The sequence below is a fragment of the Pelobates fuscus genome, chromosome 11 (genome assembly GCF_036172605.1).
Source record: "Pelobates fuscus isolate aPelFus1 chromosome 11, aPelFus1.pri, whole genome shotgun sequence".
Classification (NCBI taxonomy): Eukaryota; Metazoa; Chordata; class Amphibia; order Anura; family Pelobatidae; genus Pelobates; species Pelobates fuscus.
This window is the reverse complement of record NC_086327.1, coordinates 12,866,556-12,889,022: the sequence shown is the minus strand read 5'-3', so window position 1 is coordinate 12,889,022 and position 22,467 is coordinate 12,866,556. Positions and strand designations below refer to the sequence as shown.

The 22,467-nt window shown below is 38.6% G+C and overlaps 1 long non-coding RNA gene across 1 annotated transcript in view; it reads left to right on the top strand.

Moving 5' to 3' along the window:
• The window catches only part of LOC134577478 (uncharacterized), a 77,181-nt gene extending 55,189 nt beyond the window's left edge, over positions 1-21,992 (top strand). The window contains exons 2-3 of the long non-coding RNA XR_010086019.1: positions 19,295-19,401; positions 21,912-21,992. This is a non-coding gene — a long non-coding RNA (uncharacterized LOC134577478). The remainder of the gene's footprint in view (positions 1-19,294; positions 19,402-21,911) is intronic.
• Positions 21,993-22,467: the final 475 nt, after the last annotated feature.

Here is a 22,467-nt window from a genome sequence, read left to right as displayed (position 1 = left end):
GGCATTTTTAATGGTTATCTTATTCAAGCCTCGATAATCAATACAAGGTCTCAAAGAACCATCTTTCTTTTTAACAAAAAAAAATCCAGCCCCGGCAGGGGAGGAGGACCTCCTGATGAATCCCTTGTCTAAATTCTCGTGAATATACTCCTCTAGAACTGAGTTCTCTTTTGTAGATAATGGGTATACATGACCTCTGGGAGGCATGGTACCAGGGAGTAGGTTAATTTTGCAATCGAAGGACCTGTGTGGGGGTAAGGTATCGGCTTTCTTTTTTTCAAATACTGCCTTTAAATCTAGATACTGAGGCGGAATTTGTGTCTCTGTAGGATTGTCAGAGGTAGTCGATGTATTAGTTAATCCGAGAGGTAAGACCTTCCGCAAGCATTTCTCTTGACAATTCTCTCCCCACGAAACTATCTCCCCTGACTCCCAATTAATAATAGGGTTGTGTCTCCTCAACCAGGAGTACCCCAGGAATATGGGAATAGACGGGGAAGAAATGAGCATTAAGGATATATCCTCTTTATGTAGGATGCCAACAGTTAAGTTAATCGGCATGGTCTCATGGAAAATAACAGGCTCAAGTAACGGTCTACCATCGATGGCCTCAACAGCCAGTGGTGTCTCTTTTAACTGGGATGGGATAGCATGCTTGGCAACAAAACCCTGATCTATAAAGCTCTCAGCAGCTCCAGAATCGATTAGTGCCATAGTCTTTACTACTCCCTTCTCCCACCTCAAAGAAACGGGTAATAGAAGCCTGAACTCTTTGTAATTGTGAATAGAGGACAAAGTAGAAACACCCAAGGCCTGTCCTCTAGAGAAACTTAGGTGCGAGCGTTTCCCGAACGATTAGGACAATTTAGGCGTAAATGTCCTCTGACTCCACAATACATACATAAACCCTCCCTTCTTCTGTACTGTCTCTCTCTTTCTGTGAGATGAGTATTGCCTATCTGCATAGGTTCAGAAATACGTAAGTCCTCGAACTCAGAATTTTGAAAGGTAGGCGCTAGTTTAAAGGAGGGTCTACGGGTTCTATCTCGCGTGTTCTGCCTCTCTCTTATGCGTTCATCAATACGAGATATAAAAGAAATTAAATCCTCCAAATTCTCAGGGAGTTCTCTAGTAGCGACTTCGTCAAGAATTACATCTGATAACCCATTCAGAAACACATCTATATAAGCCTGTTCGTTCCACTTAACTTCTGCCGCCAAGGACCTGAACTCAAGTGCGTAGTCCACAAGTGTTCGATTGTCCTGTCTAAGGCGCAACAGTAATCTAGCTGCATTGACCTTTCTACCAGGAGGGTCAAAAGTTCTTCTAAACGCAGCTACAAAGGCATTATAATTATAGACTAGTGGATTATCATTCTCCCATAAAGGATTGGCCCATCTCAGAGCTTTCTCAATGAGTAAAGTAATAACAAATCCAACCTTCGCTCTATCTGTAGGATAAGAGCGGGGTTGTAATTCGAAATGGATGCTAATCTGGTTCAGAAAACCACGGCACTTCTCCGGTGACCCGCCATAACGTACTGGTGGGGTAATACGGGAAGAAGCACCTACAGTGGCTACCTCTAGACCTGAGACTGCAGGAGAAATAGAAGGAGTATGTGTCTCCTCAGGTGGGTTACTAGCACGAGACAAAAGTGCCTGTAGTGCTAGAGCCATCTGATCCATCCTATGCTCCATGGCGTCAAACCTGGGATCAGAAGAACCAAGCTGACTGTTTGTACCTGCAGGATCCATAGGCCCTGTCGTAATGTCAGGATCGGGACAGGGATCCAACACGCAGGGTACAAAGAGTGGAAAGGTACGTATACCGGGCCTTAGAATGGCCGGACTAACGTACCGAGAGTAATAGAGAATAGTCAGAGACAAGCCGAGGTCGAGGTAACGAGAAGACAGATAAGCGAGAGACAAGCCGGGTCAAGGGATAACAGAGAAGCAGGGTAGTACAACAAGCCGAGTCAAAACCAAATAGAGCAAACCAGAATACCAGAGCACTGAGTGACTAGACAAGCTAGAACCACGACAGGGCAATGAGCTGAAGAGAGAAGCAAGTTTAAATACCCTGGCTCCGGATGGTAAACACGCCTCTGATAAGTGCCGATTGGATATCGGACACTTGAGTGACAGGTCGCTCGTGATAGCGTCATGACGTCACGTATTGAGCGTCCTGCTAGAAAAGGATGTGGATTCCTCGCGGCCGGTGTTTAAGTGGCCGGATGAACCGCGAGGAACGGAGGAAACAGCTCGCCTGGATGGATAAACCACCAAGTCTCTCCCTCCCTTAGAGGTAGAGACCTCAGGTACCCTGACACTCTTGAGCCAACCTCCCTGATACTTTTAGTCTAACATACTAGTCTACTGTAAAAAACTCTCTACAAATGTACTCTCAGTCGATGTGACGCACCTTCATTACACTTTCCTCACTACACACACACGATTTTCACACTTGCTCACCATGATGTTATTAAACAGATTGTGCAGTTCACCACATATGCCTCTCAATGTTATGTTTACAATTAATGCTTGTCTTGCTGTTGCTATTGGGGCATGGCGGGAGCGTGTGTATTTTCTATGCCTCCCCCCACACCCTAAAAAGAAAATGTCTTGCTATGTATCTCATCAACCTTGTTGCCTTATCACATAATCACAAGAAAAAAAGTTTCCAAAATAATAAATATACCAAACAAAAAATATTGTGACAGGATCCCCGAATATTCTGATTAAAAGTCTACATAAAGTCTACAATGGTACAATATGCATGATTCAACAAGGCCATTCAAAGGGTTTGTTAACAAAAGGCTGAATTTTATTTATTTGGAAAACATATTGAAAAATTCAGACTATAATAGCCAGGCTTAAAGTCGTAAACACGCAATGCATTCCAGGAAGCCAGAAGACCCCTGTTGCACCACCGGTGCACTACTAAAGGGTTGACCTCAAAGCCCATATGTAATAGCACAATAAAGAATAGGATACTACTAAAGGTCGGTGAAATTATAATTATTTAGAGGTAAAGAGCCTCTTAATATACAACAAATCAGCTATTAAAGGACCACTCTAGTGCCAGGAAAACATACTCGTTTTCCTGGCACTAGAGTGCCCTGAGGGTGCCCCCACCCTCAGGGACCCCCTCCCGCCCGGCTCTGGAAAGGGGTTAAATCTTACCTTTTTCCAGCGCTGGGTGGAGAGCTCTCCTCCTGCTCTTCTCCTCCGATCCGCCTCTTCTCCTCCCCGTCGGCTGAATGCGCACGCGCGGCAAGAGCTGCGCGCGCATTCAGCCGGTCACATAGGAAAGCATTCATAATGCTTTCCTATGGACGCTGGCGTGCTCTCACTGTGAAAATCACAGTGAGAAGCACGCAAGCGCCTCTAGCAGCTGTCAATGAGACAGCCACTAGAGGACATAGGGGGAAGGCTTAACCCATTCATAAACATAGCAGTTTCTCTGAAACTGCTATGTTTATGAAAAAATGGGTTAACCCTAGAAGGACCTGGCACCCAGACCACTTCATTAAGCTGAAGTGGTCTGGGTGCCTAGAGTGGTCCTTTAAGCCTTAAGGGTCCTCATCAACCTCTTGTTACTGTAACATTTTGTAATTGTCTCATTTATTGTTATATTTCCGCCTTTATTATATTGCAAAGTGCGGTGGGATAAGTTGGCTCTATATAGATGCCAATAATAATAATAATAATCATGTATAATCTATTTATGATTTACTTTTACTTTTTTTTCACTTTTATACTCAATGTATTATATTTTTCTACTTTGAAGTGTATAGCTTTTTGATATATTTTTATAATTACATATATTTTTATAGATATGTGTTTTTTTTTCCGCTTTCCATCTATTTGTCTTTTACATTCAGTTTATTTGTATATAATGCTTTAGCAATCGCTGCCAATACACTTATCTCTCGATTACTCTAACCGTACGTTGCATCTGACAACCGAGAAAAACTCGTCATAATGTGTTGCAAAACATCAAAATATTTATCACTATTAAACATTGTGAAGACATCAAAAACAGTAAAACGATGTGTGCTTGCTTAATATATAGAATCTAATTATAGACTAAAACGTTTAAAAACACAAGGAAAAGGAATGTATTTAATATTTAGCATATATTTAAAAGAGGCTTTTTAAATTCAAAAATAAAACTTTTATTAAGGTTAAACAAAGTTGATATTGAAACAATGTATCAAATGTGCATTGATCTAATTCTATGATTATCCCGCATAAAAAGTGAATATTGGCTTGATTCTGGATATACTACATGTCAGTGTGAATATCGCTATGATTCTAGATATATTATGTCAGGAAATTAATATCGGCATGGTTCTAGATACATTAAATGTCAGGAAATTAATATCGGCATGGTTCTAGATACATTAAATGGGAGGAAATCAATATCGGCATGTTTCTAGATACATTAAATGTCAGGAAGTGAATATCGCTATGATTCTAGATATACTATATGTCAGGCAGTGAATATCGCTATAATTATAGATAAATTATGTCAGGAAGTGAATATTGGCATGATTGTAGATATATTATATGTCAGGAAGTGAATATCGGCATGATTCTAGATATATTATATATCAGGAAATGAATAATGAAGTGATTCTGGATATACTGTCTGTCAGGCAGTGAATATCGCTATTATTCTAGATAAATTATATTGCATGAAGTGAATACTGGCTTGATTTTAGATATACTATATGTCAGGCAGTGAAGATCACTTTGATTCTAGATATATTATATGTCAGGAAGTTAATATTGGCATGCCATGATTATATATACATTATCTGCCATGCATTGATTATCAGTATGATTCTAGATATATTATATGTCAGGAAGTGGATATCGTCATGATTATAGATTAATTATATGTCAGGTAGTGATTATCGGAATAATTCTAGATAATTTATATGTCAGGCAGTAATTATCGGAATGATTCTAGATATATTATATCGCAGGTGGTAAATATTATCATGTGTCTAGATATAATTTATCTCAAGAAGTGAATATTGTCATTATTTTAGATATATTATATCTCAGGAAGTTAATATCAGCATGATTCTAGATACATTAAATGTCAGGTAGGGAATATCGGCATGATTCTAGATATATTATATGTGAAGCAGTGAATATCGCTATTATTGTAGATAAATTATATGTCAGGAAGTGAATATTGGCTTGATTCTAGATATACGTTATGTCAGGCAGTGAATATTACTATAATTCTAAATATATTACATGACAGGAAGTGAATAGTGTCAGGATTCTAGAAATATTATATCTCAGGTATGAATAACAGCATGATTCTAGATATATTATATCTCAGGTATGAATAACGGCATGATTCTAGATATATTATATCTCAGGTATGAATAACAGCATGATTCTAGATATATTATATCTCAGGTATGAATAACGGCATGATTCTAGATATATTCTATTTCAGATATGAATATTGGCATGATTCTAGATACACTATATGTCAGAAAGTGAATAATGAAGTGATTCTGGATATATTATATGTCAGGCAGCAAATAAAAAAATTATTCTGGATATATTATATGTCAGACAGTGAATAATGAAATTACCCTGAATACATTATATATGTCATGCAGGGAATAATGAAATTATTCTAGAGTTATTATATGTCGGACTGTGAATAATGGCATGATTCTGAATATATTACTTGTCAGTTAGAGAATAATGAGATTAATATAAGTCAGGCAGAATCTCGATATATCACGACATGATCTGAATACATTATATGTCAGTCAGTGAATAATGACGTTAATATATTATATACCAGACAGTGAATAATGACATGAATATATTATATATGAGGCAGCGAATAATGAGATAATTCAGAATGTATTATATGCTAAGTAATGAATATTGGCACAGTTCTCAACAAATTATATATCAAGTAGTTAATTTGGACACAATTCAGAGCAGATTTTAAATATATATTGTGGAAGGTAAGGCGTAATAAATACATGAAATATTAAAAAAAGGTAGTGAATAATAACAAGTGTCTGCTTATATTACATGATGAGTAGGTAATAATGGCATACGTTTGAATATATTACATGGCTAGCATTGTTGAAACGAGCAGGTCAGAATATATTATATGATTGGGAAGGATGGCATTATTCTGAATACACCTTGCGAAAGCAGTGGATAATCACATGATTCTAAATTATCATATGTCAGGATTCTAAATATGTTCTGAGCTATGGATAATGGTGGGATTCTGAATATATTACATGGCACCCAACAATCGGTGCATTCATTCTGAATACATCATGTTCCAGGCAATGTATAATGGCACAATTCTCTATAATTAAATGGCAGGTAATGAATGGGATTCTAAATATATTAGGTGGGTGGGGGGGGGTGGGGGGGGGGCAGGGGGACCAGAGAATAATAATAGGATTTAGAATAATTATATAGTGTGCCATGGAATAATTCCAAATAATTTTATAACTGTCTTTGAATAATGCCATAATTCTGAACATATTAGGAGTCCGCCAGTAAATAATGGCGCAATTTGGAATTATTATATAGAGACAGTGAATAATTGCATGATTCCAAATAAATTTGTAAAAGCTATTGAATAATTGCAAGATTTTCAACCTATTCGGGTGCTGGACAGTTAATTCATATAACTGAGCAGGAAAAGAGTTTTGGGGGAAAAGAAGCCTATAGCTATACCTCTGTTAGTTTAAAAAAAACATAAGAAGCTAATGGGTACTTTAAAAAAAAATTTGTTTTTTATTCCATTATCACTCTTTACAAAAGAACCGACAACAGTGAACTCACCTGAACATACTGTATATACTGGAGTATAAGCCGACCCGAATATAAGCCAAGGCCCCTAATTTTACCCCAAAAAACTGGGAAAACTTATTGACTCGAGTATAAGACTAGGGTGGGAAATGCAGCAGCTACTGGTAAATTTCTAAATAAAATTAGATCCTAAAAAAATTATATTAATGTAATATTTATTTACAGTGTGTGTATAATGAATGCAGTGTGTGTGTATGAATGCAGTGTGTGTGTGTATGAATGCAGTGTGTGTGTGTATGAATGCAGTGTGTGTGTATGAGTGCAGTGTGTGTATGAATGCAGTGTGTGTATGAGTGCAGTGTGTGTGTGTATGAGTGCAGTGTGTGTGTATGAGTGCAGTGTGTGTGTATGAGTGCAGTGTGTGTATGAGTGCAGTGTGTGTATGTGTGCAGTGTGTGTGTATGAATGCAGTGTGTGTGTATGAATGCAGTGTGTGTGCATGAGTGCAATGTGTGTGTATTAATGCAGTGTGTGTATGAGTGCAGTGTGTGTGTATGAGTGCAGTGTGTGTGTATGAGTGCAGTGTGTGTATGAGTGCAGTGTGTGTATGTGTGCAGTGTGTGTGTATGAATGCAGTGTGTGTGTATGAATGCAGTGTGTGTGCATGAGTGCAGTGTGTGTGTATTAATGCAGTGTGTGTATGAGTGCAGTGTGTGTATGAGTGCAGTGTGTGTGTGTGTATGAGTGCAGTGTGTATGTATGAGTGCAGTGTGTGTGTATGAGTGCAGTGTGTATGTATGAGTGCAGTGTGTATGTATGAGTGCAGTGTGTCGGTATGAGTGCAGTGTGTGTGTATGAGTGCAGTGTGTGGGTGTATGAGTGCAGTGTGTGTATGAATGCAGTGTGTGTATGCGTGCAGTGTGTGTATGCGTGCAGTGTGTGTATGTGTGCAGTGTGTGTGTATGTGTGCAGTGTGTGTGTATGAGTGCAATGTGTGTGATGCAGTGTGTATGTGTGTGCGTGTGTTGCAGAGCCTTGGTGGGGGGTGGGCATTTTTATTATTATAATTTTTTATTCCAAATAATTCCAAATAATTAATTCCAAATAATTTTATAACTGTCTTTGAATAATGCCATAATTCTGAACATATTAGGAGTCCGCCAGTAAATAATGGCGCAATTTGGAATTATTATATAGAGACAGTGAATAATTGCATGATTCCAAATAAATTTGTAAAAGCTATTGAATAATTGCAAGATTTTCAACCTATTCGGGTGCTGGACAGTTAATTCATATAACTGAGCAGGAAAAGAGTTTTGGGGGAAAAGAAGCCTATAGCTATACCTCTGTTAGTTTAAAAATAACATAAGAAGCTAATGGGTACTTTAAAAAAAAATGTGTTTTTTATTCCATTATCACTCTTTACAAAAGAACCGACAACAGTGAACTCACCTGAACATACTGTATATACTGGAGTATAAGCCGACCCGAATATAAGCCAAGGCCCCTAATTTTACCCCAAAAAACTGGGAAAACTTATTGACTCGAGTATAAGACTAGGGTGGGAAATGCAGCAGCTACTGGTAAATTTCTAAATAAAATTAGATCCTAAAAAAATTATATTAATGTAATATTTATTTACAGTGTGTGTATAATGAATGCAGTGTGTGTGTATGAATGCAGTGTGTGTGTGTATGAATGCAGTGTGTGTGTGTATGAATGCAGTGTGTGTATATGAGTGCAGTGTGTGTATGAATGCAGTGTGTGTATGAGTGCAGTGTGTGTGTGTATGAGTGCAGTGTGTGTGTATGAGTGCAGTGTGTGTATGAGTGCAGTGTGTGTATGAGTGCAGTGTGTGTATGTGTGCAGTGTGTGTGTATGAATGCAGTGTGTGTGTATGAATGCAGTGTGTGTGCATGAGTGCAGTGTGTGTATTAATGCAGTGTGTGTATGAGTGCAGTGTGTGTGTATGAGTGCAGTGTGTGTGTATGAGTGCAGTGTGTGTGTATGAGTGCAGTGTGTGTATGTGTGCAGTGTGTGTGTATGAATGCAGTGTGTGTGTATGAATGCAGTGTGTGTGCATGAGTGCAGTGTGTGTGTATTAATGCAGTGTGTGTATGAGTGCAGTGTGTGTATGAGTGCAGTGTGTGTGTGTGTATGAGTGCAGTGTGTATGTATGAGTGCAGTGTGTGTGTATGAGTGCAGTGTGTATGTATGAGTGCAGTGTGTATGTATGAGTGCAGTGTGTGTGTATGAGTGCAGTGTGTGGGTGCATGAGTGCAGTGTGTGTGTATGAATGCAGTGTGTGTATGCGTGCAGTGTGTGTATGCGTGCAGTGTGTGTATGTGTGCAGTGTGTGTGTATGTGTGCAGTGTGTGTGTATGAGTGCAATGTGTGTGATGCAGTGTGTATGTGTGTGCGTGTGTTGCAGAGCCTTGGTGGGGGGTGGGCATTTTTATTATTATAATTTTTTTTTTTTTTTATTATTATAAATGTTATTATTTATTTATTTTTCGTCCCCCCTCCCTGCTTGATACATGGCAGGGAGGGGGGGCTCTCCTTCCCTGGTGGTCCAGTGGCATTGGTAGTTCAGTGGGGGGTAGGGGGGCTGGCTGAGAGTTTACTTACCTCTCCTGCAGCTCCTGTCAGCTCACACTAAGTCTCGCGAGAGCCGCACTATGACCTCGCGGCTCTCGCGAGACTTACACTGGGAGCTGACCAAGGTGCTGAACGGACCGGCGCGGAGGAGAAGGGAGCTGACAGGAGCTGCAGGAGAGGTAAGTAAACTCTCTGCAGCTCCCACAGCCCCTGTCTGTATTATGGCAATGTAAATTGCCATAATACAGACACTGATTCGAGAATAAGCCGAGTTGGGGTTTTTCAGCACAAAAAATGTGCTGAAAAACTCGGCTTATACTCGAGTATATAAGGTAAATAAATACATTATAAAGAAGCTGCTGGGTCTGATTGATAGATAATATACAATAAGTATATATTATATAAACAATACACAATATATATGATTAATAATATTCAATAACATATACAATTTGCACTATATATAACATACAATTCATGATACACAATAGACACACTTTAGCACACTTCAATTCAAACTAGCTTTAAAGGAAAACTTTAGGATCAGGAACACAAACATGTATTCCTGACCCTACAGTGTTAAAACCATCTAGCCTCCCTTTTCCTCCTAAATATAGTAAAAGCTTGCCTTTATTCCAGTCTGCTGGTGCTGGCTCTGCTTCTGATCTGCTTCCTTGGCTGACATCATCAGAAGTGGTGATCTCAGCCAATCACAATGCTTTCCTATAATAAATCATTGTATTGGCTGAGACTGTCAAGGAGGCAGATCAGGGGCAGAACCAGCACAAACCAAACACAGCCCTGGCCAATCAGCATCTCCTCATAGAAATGCATTGAATCAATGTATCTCTATGAAGAAAGCTCAGTGTCTCCATGCAGAGGGTGGAGACACTGAATGTCAGTCACACTGTGCAGCACCTCTAGCAACTATCTGAGGAGTGGCCAGCGGAGGTATCCCTAGGCTGTAATGTAATGTAATATATTTCTCTGAAAATCAGTATTTACTGCAAAATGTCTGAAGAAAATATTCTACTCACCAGAATAATCAACAAATAATAGCTCTAGTTATTCTGTAAAGCTTATAAAATTTATAAAATAATGTGGGTTTAGTTGCACATAGGCCTCTATGTGACGTGTGATCATATTTTGAAAATCAACTCCCATTATCGTCTGTCTGTCTGCCTGTTGTCTGCCTGCCTATCTGTCTGTCCGTCCATCCATCTCTCTCCCGCTTTAGTTGGTTATTATATTTTACAGCTTCACAAACAGTCAGAATGTTTAATAAACAAGGAAGAGCCAAATTGATCGTACAAGTTAGGATGTTCCCTATGCACCCCTCCTCGATCTGCACAACTTATTGAATACATTCAGAACTATTCTGGTGCCCCCAAAACAGCCGTGTAGCAGCACTGTGCACTGTGCGTTAAAACTGCAAAGGGCATTTCCAAGGGTTCGGTTTGTCAGTTGGCAGAGTTGGCGGTTTTATTTATTTATGTAATTATTTATTTAATTTTTGCTGTGTTCCTCTTGATATTGCAATTAGTAGTTGTGTCTTTTTTATTTTAACTAATGGAGAGGGACATGTTCTTTTTAAAAAATGTTCTTCTTGCCTCTCGAAAGCGTTAGGCATAATACCCAGAACTGGGGGATGAGGGTATAGAGTTGCCTTAAATTTCTGTACTTAGAGGCGACTCACACATAGATAAGGGCTTGGCCTTTTCCAAACAATATGTTTTCCAACATATGTTCATATTTGGCTCTATGTTTGTGAGTACCTGAAATCTACAATTATCTGTATATTCCTTATATTGCCAATATTGCATTATGCTATTTTGTTCTTTCTTGTAGAATCATCAGACATGTGTTCCACCTATTGTATGTATATTTATTTCCTACAGGGTCTACAGATCCCAGAGTGTCATATATCTGCACACACACACAATTGTGATATAAACTCCTATAGCAACAGTTCTAGAATTCATTCTTCCTTCTAGTGCATGTAGTGTGGCTAAGGGTTTTGTAGGCTGCTTTCCTGTACTGTACCGGCAATCCTCATCACACGATGCTGGCACACACCGGTCCTCAACCAGGCCATCCTCCTCACTTATCGTAAAAAGGAACCCAACCGTGGTCCAGGCCACGAGCAAACTGGGACATAGAGAAGTATGCTCTGGACTCATTTTATACCTCTTTCTTTAAGTTATGTTCAAGTCCAACCAGAATGGGAGCTGCAGGCCCTATGTACATTGCAAGGGGTCTGGAAATGAACTGTGGGATCACTAATCTAAAATGACCTTATGTTCTACAATGCCCCCTACTAAAATTTACACCCTTGATAAATATGAGCAAAGAAGGCTTTATGGTAAGGTGTGTCTTTTTGCGGATGATACTAAGATATGTAACAGGGTTGATGTTCCAGGAGGGATAAGCCAAATGGCAAATGATTTAGGTAAACTAGAAAAATGGTCAGAGTTGTGGCAACTGACATTTAATGTGGATAAGTGCAAGATAATGCATCTTGGACGTAAAAACCCAAGGGCAGAGTACAGAATATTTGATAGAGTCCTAACCTCAACATCTGAGGAAAGGGATTTAGGGGTGATTATTTCTGAGGACTTAAAGGTAGGCAGACAATGTAATAGAGCAGCAGGAAATGCTAGCAGAATGCTTGGTTGTATAGGGAGAGGTGTTAGCAGTAGAAAGAGGGAAGTGCTCATGCCATTGTACAGAACACTGGTGAGACCTCACTTGGAGTACTGTACACAGTACTGGAGACCATATCTTCAGAAGGATATTGATACCTTAGAGAGAGTTCAAAGAAGGGCTACTAAACTGGTTCATGGATTGCAGGATAAAACTTACCAGGAAAGGTTAAAGGATCTTAACATGTATAGCTTGGAGGAAAGACGAGACAGGGGGGATATGATAGAAACATTTAAATACATAAAGGGAATCAACACAGTAAAGGAGGAGACTATATTTAAAAGAAGAAAAACTACCACAACCAGAGGACATAGTCTTAAATTAGAGGGACAAAGGTTTAAAAATAATATCAGGAAGTATTACTTTACTGAAAGGGTAGTGGATGCATGGAATAGCCTTCCAGCTGAAGTGGTAGAGGTTAACACAGTAAAGGAGTTTAAGCATGCGTGGGATAGGCATAAGGCTATCCTAACTATAAGATAATGCCAGGGACTAATGAAAGTATTTAGAAAACTGGGCAGACTAGATGGGCCGAATGGTTCTTATCTGCCGTCACATTCTATGTTTCTATGTTTCTATGTTTCTATTGATCTGTTGTTCAAAAAGAAATATACAAAAATGTCTTGCTCTCATAGATATCAAACAACTGCAAACAAAAATAGAACGTTTGTTAAACATATTGATATGAGGAGAACGGAGTAGCAGTATTTGCCAGTGGTATATGTAACAAAAAGAAAAGGATTGTATGGTGTAGTATAACTCACAAAGTAGGAGAATAAAAAAAGGAGACACACTTACATATGGATGGAGCTGTCAAGAGCTCTACTTCTATGTGCACGTACGGTACAATCCCCACTTATGGATTCCTTTGTATCTCATGCTCCCAGTTAGTAATCCGGGATATATAGAGTAAAAACATACATATGGACTAACATAGTGCAGTAAGTTTATCATTTTCCCCACCAAGAAAAATGATGCCCAGAAGTTGATGATATAAAAAGCCCCAGATTATCTTGAAAAAATAAACTAACTGTATCATAATACACAAGTTTCTAAAAAAAAAACCAATCAAATAGAATAAAAATGCAACACTAATGTGTTGAAAAATGCAACAAAGTGTTGAAGAAGCCTTATTTGGTGAAAAAGGTTAGTGTTGCATTTTTATGTATCTGTGCAGTCTTACATTGACCTCTGATTTATGCTCCTCTTACTTTTTTATCATTTGTTTTTGCTTATTATTGTAGTCTTTTATTTGTTTTGTTTGTTATTAATTATGCTTTCTGTGCTATCTTTTATTTTTCTTGCTTTAGAAATGATGGTTTTGCTTTGTGTTCCAATGCTTTTTCTTCTTCCATCTTCATAATGCTTTTTAAGATATATTTCTTTTTAGGATTTGTATAGCTATCGTCCACTATCCACCAAATCGATAGTCCCTCTTTGGACTGCTTGGTGGTAGAATGCAATTTGTCACTTCAGAGAACGTGTTTTGACTCCTCCGTTATAATGTTAAGATGTCTCTGTATGCTGACCATTAACATGTCCTATAGTTTTCTGCTGTAATCAGCCATTAGCTATTAACAGCTGCCTTTAGCTAGTAGCTATGGTTTATAACCTTGTCTATATTTTTGCAGACTGACTGCCAATAATGTCCGATACCGATACTGACCATTCAGAGATTAGTTACTCTTTGGTAAAGCACAGAATCAGAAGCTGTGCAGGTTTGCACCATAGTAACCGCACCTTGCTGGTAAAATGGCTCAGCCTGAGCATGTATACGTCACCCTGTGATTGGCCTCAGCAGGAGATAGAGACAGTGGATACAATGTATTAAGCTGGAGTTTATTGGTTTTCCATGTACATGTCTATGGAACCTTTAAAGTTAATTCTTCCTATATGAATCGTTCACTAGCATTTTCCTTATATGGAGAGTACTCTTATGTTTTAGATTGTGTCTGGCCTTGTCTTTAATCTTACTGTGGTTTGATATGGTTTTAGTATGATTTTATATGTGCTTAGGGTTTTACTGTGATGCCGTATTTTTCCTATAGGATGTATAGGGAGCTGACTGTTAACTACTTTGCACCAGACAGGACACTGCTATTGTATTGAGGTTAGCGTCAGCGACAGGCATTGCACAGCAGCGACAAGTCTGGAAACCAGTCCCTAAGTAATGGTTAGTGATTCCAATAGAGAATAATACGAGCTACAAACCTCTACTTAGCAACTGGTTTTAAGTAGCAGCAGCCAGTAACTCCCTGCTAATACTGGGGAAATGTTGCAGTCAGTAAACAGTAATCAAAAAAAATTATAAAAGTTACCTGCGCACTATCCCAAATCCTTCTATGCATTGAAATAACTGGAGGTTTTTTAGTATCACCCCAATGGACGTTAAAGTGTAAGCTCACCTGCCACATCATGGTAAAACCTCTTAGGTGAGTCCTACACTAACAATGCACCTTGCTTCTTTGAAAGTCAAAATCTCTAATGAGACAGAAAGGGATATTTCTCTAAACCTTAATGGGGTACATATGGGGTATGCTATGTAACGGGGCTATATACAGTCATTGCTGACACTCAGGAGTAGTTCAAGCGCAGGGCTTAATTTTGTATGGTAGTAAGAAATCAACACTTGCTGTTAGTAGTAACAGGCACTTTACTGAGCAGCACATGGCTGGTAAATATGTGAAACAACACTGGAAATGAAGCCTTGAAGCCGGTAGTCCTTGTTCTGCCAGGTTGGGAAGTAATCACTCCAGAGTAGACTTTGAGAATCGTTTCGGCAGAATTCCTAGCAATTGTACCTGCTGATCTTCCTGGGAGCATCTGTGAGTGGAGTAAAGTCTGCTTTTGTTTGACATTTATGAAACAATGTTTACCTGCACTGATGCAACTGCAAGAATGAGCCATTTATAGTGAGCACATTTACATTTTAATAATATTTGCTTATTTGGAAGCACACCTCACTGGGGAAGCAACATTTTATTCTTCAAAGTAATTTGGCCGATTTTGGGGAAATTGGGATCGGTAGAATCCCCAAACTCTTGATTGATAGATTCATAGATCCAATATAGTGAACATTAGAGACAAAAAGAAAGAAATATTTAAAAAAAAAAAAAATATATATATATATATATATATATATATATTGTTGGTTTTCTTACTGCCCCCACTGTTTTTTTCCATTTCTGTTTCTGGCTTGATTTTGAACAAAATGGTGGGAAAATGCCCTTATCATTATAATGTGAAATATATTATATTACTGTATTTATGTTATGTATATATTTTGCAGCACACTGATTGGCCCATTGTTGCTCCTTTTTTGTACTACTGATTGTTTTTCTGAATTGAAATCTCGGTTTCAATATTCTGGAGAGGCAAGACACATGTTTGCGATGTGCGCAGGTTTACACCAGAGAATGAATTTTGTCATTTCCAGAGTCCAGCAGTGCTGAGTCTCACTGCATTCTTGCAACCACTTGGCATTGGGCACGGCAAGCCTAGCTATTTGTGCTGCTGTTCTCAGTGATTGATTCTTGCTATATTGTTGCGTCCAAAGACAATTTCAAAGTTGAGATGTACCATTGAAACTTGATACCTGATTCTGTACTCGGCTGCCTGGTTCTGGTAGCGTGTGTGTTCTGTCACATCATGGATAATTGGTCATTTAAAGAGACACTCCAAGCACCAAAATCACCTTTTCTTAATGAAGTGGTATTGATGTACAGATGGTGCCCCTGCAACCCAGCAGATAATATGGCCGTTTATGAGAAATGGCACTTATTAAATTTTGTAATTCAAACACACCCAGTGGCTTTCGGACATTCTGACACACAGTGGGACTACAAAATAAAATAGATTCATATAAACAAAGAAACATAGAATGTGACGGCAGATAAGAACCATTCGGCCCATCTAGTCTGCCAAATTTTCTAAATACTTTCATTAGTCCCTGTATGTATGTTTTTACTCTATATATCCCGGATTACTAACTGGGAGCATGAGATACAAAGGAATCCATAAGTGGGGATTGTACCATACGTGCACATAGAAGTAGAGCTCTTGACAGCTCCATCCATATGTAAGTGTGTCTCCTTTTTTTATTCTCCTACTTTGTGAGTTATACTACACCATACAATCCTTTTCTTTTTGTTACATATACCACTGGCAAATACTGCTACTCCGTTCTCCTCGTATCAATATGTTTAACAAACGTTCATTTTTGTTTGCAGTTGTTTGATATCTATGAGAGCAAGACATTTTTGTATATTTATTTTTGAACAACAGATCAATAGAAACATAGAAACATAGAAACATAGAATGTGACGGCAGATAAAAACCATTCGGCCCATCTAGTCTGCCCAGTTTTCTAAATACTTTCATTAGTCCCTGGCATTATCTTATAGTTAGGATAGCCTTATGCCTATGCCACGCATGCTTAAACTCCTTTACTGTGTTAACCTCTACCACTTCAGCTGGAAGGTTATTCCATGCATCCACTACCCTCTCAGTAAAGTAATATTTCCTGATATTATTTTTAAACCTTTGCCCCTCTAATTTAAGACTATGTGTTCTTGTTGTGGTAGTTTTTATTCTTTTAAATCTAGTCTTCTCCTTTACTGTGTTGATTCCCTTTATGTATTTAAATGTTTCTATCATATCCCTCTGCCTCGTCTTTCCTCCAAGCTATACATGTTAAGATCCTTTAACCTTTCCTGGTAAGTTTTATCCTGCAATCCATGAACCAGTTTAGTAGCCCTTCTCTGAACTCCCTCTAAAGTATCAATATTCGTTTGGAGATATGGTCTCCAGTACTGCGTACAATACTCCAAGTGAGGTCTCACTAGTGTTCTGTACAATGGCATGAGCACTTCCCTCTTTCTTATGCTAATACCTCTCCTCATACAACAAAGCATTCTACTAGCATTTCCTGCTTACATTGTCTGCCTACCTTTAAGTCATCTGAAATAATCACCCCTAAATTCCTTTCCTCAGATGTTGAGGTTAGAACTCTATCAAATATTTTGTACTCTGCCCTTGGGTTTTTACGTCCAAGATGCATTATCTTGCATTTGCCTGTCACTCAGCCACTGCTTTACCCATTCAACAATATTGGAATCCAAACTTAAAGATTGCAGTTTATTGATAAGCCTTCTATGTGCAACAGTGTCAAAAGCCTTACTGAAATCTAGGTAAGCAATGTCTACTGCACCACCCTGATCTATTATTTTAGTGACCCAATCAAAAATGAAAAAAATCAATAAGATTAGTTTGGCATGATCTCTCTGAAGTAAATCCATGTTGTCTCTGATCTTGAAATCCATGTGATTTTAGATGTTCAACAATCATTAACACGGTTTCCATTACTTTCCCCACTACTGAAGTAAGGCTTACTGACCTATATTTGCCCAACTCCTCCCTACTACCTTTCTTTTGAATGGGCACAACTTTTGCTAACTTCCAATCTTCTGGGACTACTCCTGTTATCAATGATTGGTTAAATAAATCTGTTAATGGTTTTGCTAGTGCACCACTAAGCTCTTTTAAAAATTTTGGGTGTATTCCATCAGGCCCCATTGACCTATTTGTCTTTACTTTTGACAGTTAAAATAGAACCTCTTCCTCTGTAACATGTAACAAATGACTAATTTGTCCTTTGTCCTAACTGAGGTCCATTTCCTTCATTTTCATCTGTAAATACTGAACAAAAATATTCATTGAGGCAGTCAGCTAGACTTTTATCCTCTTCTACATACCGTCCTTCTTTTGTTTTTAATCTAACTAATCCTTGTTTTACTTTACTTTTCTCATTTATGTATCTTAAAAATGTTTTGTCCCATTTTTTACTGACTGTGCTATTTTTTCTTCTGTGTGTGATTAAGCTCTTATAACTTGCTTAGCCTTTTTCTGCCTAATCTTACAGATCTGTCTATCTTCTTCACTTTTTTTTATAATTACTAAATGCTAGCTTTTTTTTTACTATTTTGAATACCACAGTGGTTTCTTAATTTTTTTTGCTTTTACTGAAAATCCTAATGCATTTTTATGTTGCCTTCAGCAGTTCAACTTTTAAATAATCCAATTTCTCTTGGACTCCATTTAAATTGCTCCAGTCTGATAAAGACTCCTTTACACATATTCTAATTTTAAAAAGTATGTTTTTTTTAAGTCTAAAACTTTTGTTTTTGTGTGGTGTGACTCAGTCACTGTTCTTATATTAAACCACACTGACTGATGATCACTGGATCCTAAACTTTCACCTACAGTAATATCTGATACCAAATTTCCATTTGTTAACACTAAATCTAGTATGGACTCTTTACGACTTGGCTCCTCAACGACTTGTTTTAGAGAAAATCTCAGATAATTCAATAACTGAATCTATTTTATTTCTGCATTCAAATTATGCAAGCCAAACACCACATTACAAAAGTAAAAACGAATGTAAAAAACCATGTGGGGGTCAATACGACATTCATTTTACTATTAGAGGGATTTTAAACCTCCCTATACCTACTCCTGTTATCAGCAGGTGGAAGTCAATCTATTAAATGTTTAAAATTCTATCTATAAAATACTGGGTGACATGGTCCCCCAATGCCCCTACCCATGAGAATTGGGTGAGGGGCCTTACATTATATTATGAGGAGACTGTCCCTTCCGTGCCCCCCACCATTGGCGGTGGCTGCGGGTCCTAAATAAAATATTCAGAGGGGATCTTGAGTCCCCACCCCCAGCCCCCACCCATTGGGAATATATAGGGATGCAATTAAAATAACTAATGGACTGCACCTAACTCTATACCTCATCCTGTGCCTGTCTGTTCTGACACCTTCAACAACCCTGCCTCACTAAACTATAAAATATAATTTCTCTCCCTTAAAGGAAGCTTTTCTCATTGCTGGGCTTTGTTGGTAGTGGCAATTATTTTTTCATTATTATTACTATTTTTACAAAAATATTTGTTGTGATTAAAATAGGAAAGGAAATTGAGATCCTTTGTGAAGCAATCAATGAGATATTATTAATGTTTTAAATATTTCTCTTATCTAGGGCACTTTACATAAATTAAAAGACACTCGTCATGCAATTTCCTGTCATTCAATTAATTAGAACCTAGTAATAATAAGTATGCTAATACCACGAAAACTAATTCTAATATCATTTTGTTATAGAATATCGGCTGCTGGAAGTCTATGCTAACTGTATGGACAGCATGGGACACGTTTTGTGGAAAAGAGACAGTGAGAGGAATTTTCCATATAACTGCACAAGACGTAAGGTGGGGTGACTGACTCGTAATTAGGGGGGCACGTTCAATGTTATTTTGGCACAGTCACGCAGACTGGCATTTCTATATGTAATACAGTATACATTAATATTTCACAGTGGATTCCACTGGTTTTATAAAACACACCTCAATGGCAAATCCATAATATTTAGTTTAGAACTGTATTGATAAATGTCATTATACCAGTTTTAATCGCTCTGGCCACATGGGAAAAGTTCCCTTAATAGGCTCCATTCTGGCACATTGTTAGTTACCTTCTGACACATTGATAAGATTCATTCTAGCACATTGTTACAGTTACCTTCTGACACATTGATAGGTTCCATTCAAGCACACTGTTACAGTTACCTTCTGGCACATTGATAAGTTCCATTCTAGCACACTGTTACAGTTACCCTCTGACACATTGTTAGATCTATTCTGACAAATAGTGACGCATTCTAGCACACTGTTACAGTTACAGTGTTACACACTGTTAGATCCATTCTGACAAATAGTGACGCATTCTAGCACACTGTTACAGTTACAGTGTTACACACTGTTAGATCCATATTGACAAATAGTGACGCATTCTAGCACACTGTTAAAGTTACAGTGTTACACACTGTTAGATCCATTCTGACAAATAGTGACGCATTCTAGCACACTGTTACAGTTACAGTGTTACACGCTGTTAGATCCATTCTGACAAACAGTGACGCATTCTAGCACACTGTTAGTTCTCTGCCGCACAATGTTAGTTTTTAAAAAACTGTTAAGTAATAAAGCAGCCGAACTCAAAAATGGCCACAAGCCAATTGCAATTACTGGATCATATATTAAACATGTTAAGTGCAAAATTATTTCCTGCATTTTTATTAAATTTTTATTTTATTTATTATCAGCCCTTATTAGTAGACATATAACTAATTATTTTTTTTAACAACAATTGAACTGGGGCATTTGTATCATCAAAGCATTTATGTAAAATAATTGACATATTCCACCCTTCACGTCTATTGTAACATCCAGCATTCTCTTTGAACAATCTCTATACTTTGCTGTGTATTATATTTGTGTACTGTTCATATTTTATAAATTCTTTATTTTGATTTTCCAAAAGAAGAGTTTTCATATTTTTTTTTTTCCGTATATTTTTTTGCAACGTTATGGGGTACAGAAAGGAAAGAAATAGGGGGGGGGGGGGGGGGGGTGCGACAAGTTACAAGTATATTGGTTACATTTGTAAACATTTGCATTACACTATGTACATTCAATGTTTCAGTGGTCTCGCTTATAACTCTCGGCGCCCGGGGTCTGGAAGGGTCGGGTGGGTAAAGTGGGTAAGGGTGTCCCGGGTCTTTGGCATAGCCACTTTTTACTCTGTGTTTAGGTAATAGGCCGTAGGTTTTGGTGTTCCCTTGTTGGGCGCATTTCTGGCCATCGCCTAGTGTGGTCATTGTGAGGTGTCGATGTCGTACCTCGTTCGGTGCGCTGTGCTATCTCTGTCCTCTAGGGGTGGGGTGGTGCCTCCAGGGTTGGGGTGTAGAACTTGGAGAGTAACTTTTATGCCTTATTGTCTGCATTTTGTATTTGGTTGAGCTCTTGGAGTTCACCTGGGTTGATTCAGGTGGTTGTCTGTAGTTGCAGTGTTTGCGAGTTTATGAAGTTATTATCTGTTGGTTGTGGAGTGTTGGTATATGGTATGGGTGGGTGTGGGACAGGGATGAAATTTGGTAGGGAGGGGGGGCAAAGCCCGTCCCCCCCTTCCCCCGCGCGCGTTTTTTTGTTTTTTTTTACATTGCCAACCAGGGGTCCCAGATCTTATGAAAAGATCTAGTGTTTTCTTGAATTAGTGCGGACAGTTCGTCCATCTCCATGGCCTCCTTTATCTTTCTCTGGGCCTCTGAAGCCGCTGGGATTTCTGGGCTACCCCAGTGGGTAGCAATGGTTCTGCGTGTTGCTAAGGCCACTTTCGCTACCAGTTTATTTTGTGCTCGGGTCAGGTTTTCTAGGGGCCTGGACAGCAGCCAAGTCCATGGGTCTAGAGGGATGTCGGTTTGTAGTGCTCTCAAGGTGGCAGCGGCCATCTCTTTCCATATTTGAGTTAAGTGTGGGCATTGCCACCACACATGGCTGTATGTAACCTGTTCGCCACACCCTTTCCAGCATCTGTCCGAGTCTGTGCGCTTCATTTGTTTGAGTCTCAGTGGGGTGAGATACCACCGAACCAGGGTCTTGTACGCCTGCTCTCTGTGGTTAACACAGATAGTCACTGTCGCTGTTGCCTCCCAAATGTCTGCCCAGTCCGAGGGGTCCCCTGGGGGGCCTATATCCCTTTCCCAGGCCTTTATGTAGGAGAAGGCGTCAGGTGGGGCTTTAAGTGTCATAAGGGTGTATAGATTGGAGATTTGGCCCTTGTGTATTGGGTTATTTAGGCAGCCCTTTTCAAATGCAGTGGGTTTCAGCACCGTGTACTGTTCATATTTTAAATGCATGGTTTAAGATTTCTATTTCTCCAGCCTTCACTTGTAGGTTGAGACTGACTGGCCACTAGCAGATGCTGTAACAGAATACAAATGATTGCACAGTTGCAGAATATAGTAGCGGTGAGTATTTAAGTTATAGAATACGACACCTCCCCCCCCCCCTCCTATTATACAACTGTCTAAAAGAATCTACTGATTTACACTTTAAATCAGTGGTGGATCCACCAGAGCATGCATGAACTTCCAGCTTGATTGATGTTATGCTCATGGACTGTATATAGTTGTAAATAATTAAGGTGTACATATTATGAAATGTTGTAGTATTCACTATATATGAATTCAGAGAGATCATCAGTCTGTATATTTGGCAGGAGTGGTCCTTTTTTCTATTTTGTAAATTTGGTGTACTTAGTGTATAATAAAGAAATTTTTGCAGATTTATACAGTGAGTCTTGAAATATTTGAGTGCGGTATTAACGGATTATTTGTATATATATATATTGTGGTCCGTATGGGGAATACCTCTAATACCTGCACCATTCTGTAATTGAATGCCAACACAATACATATTGCCTAAGTTAATGTTTCG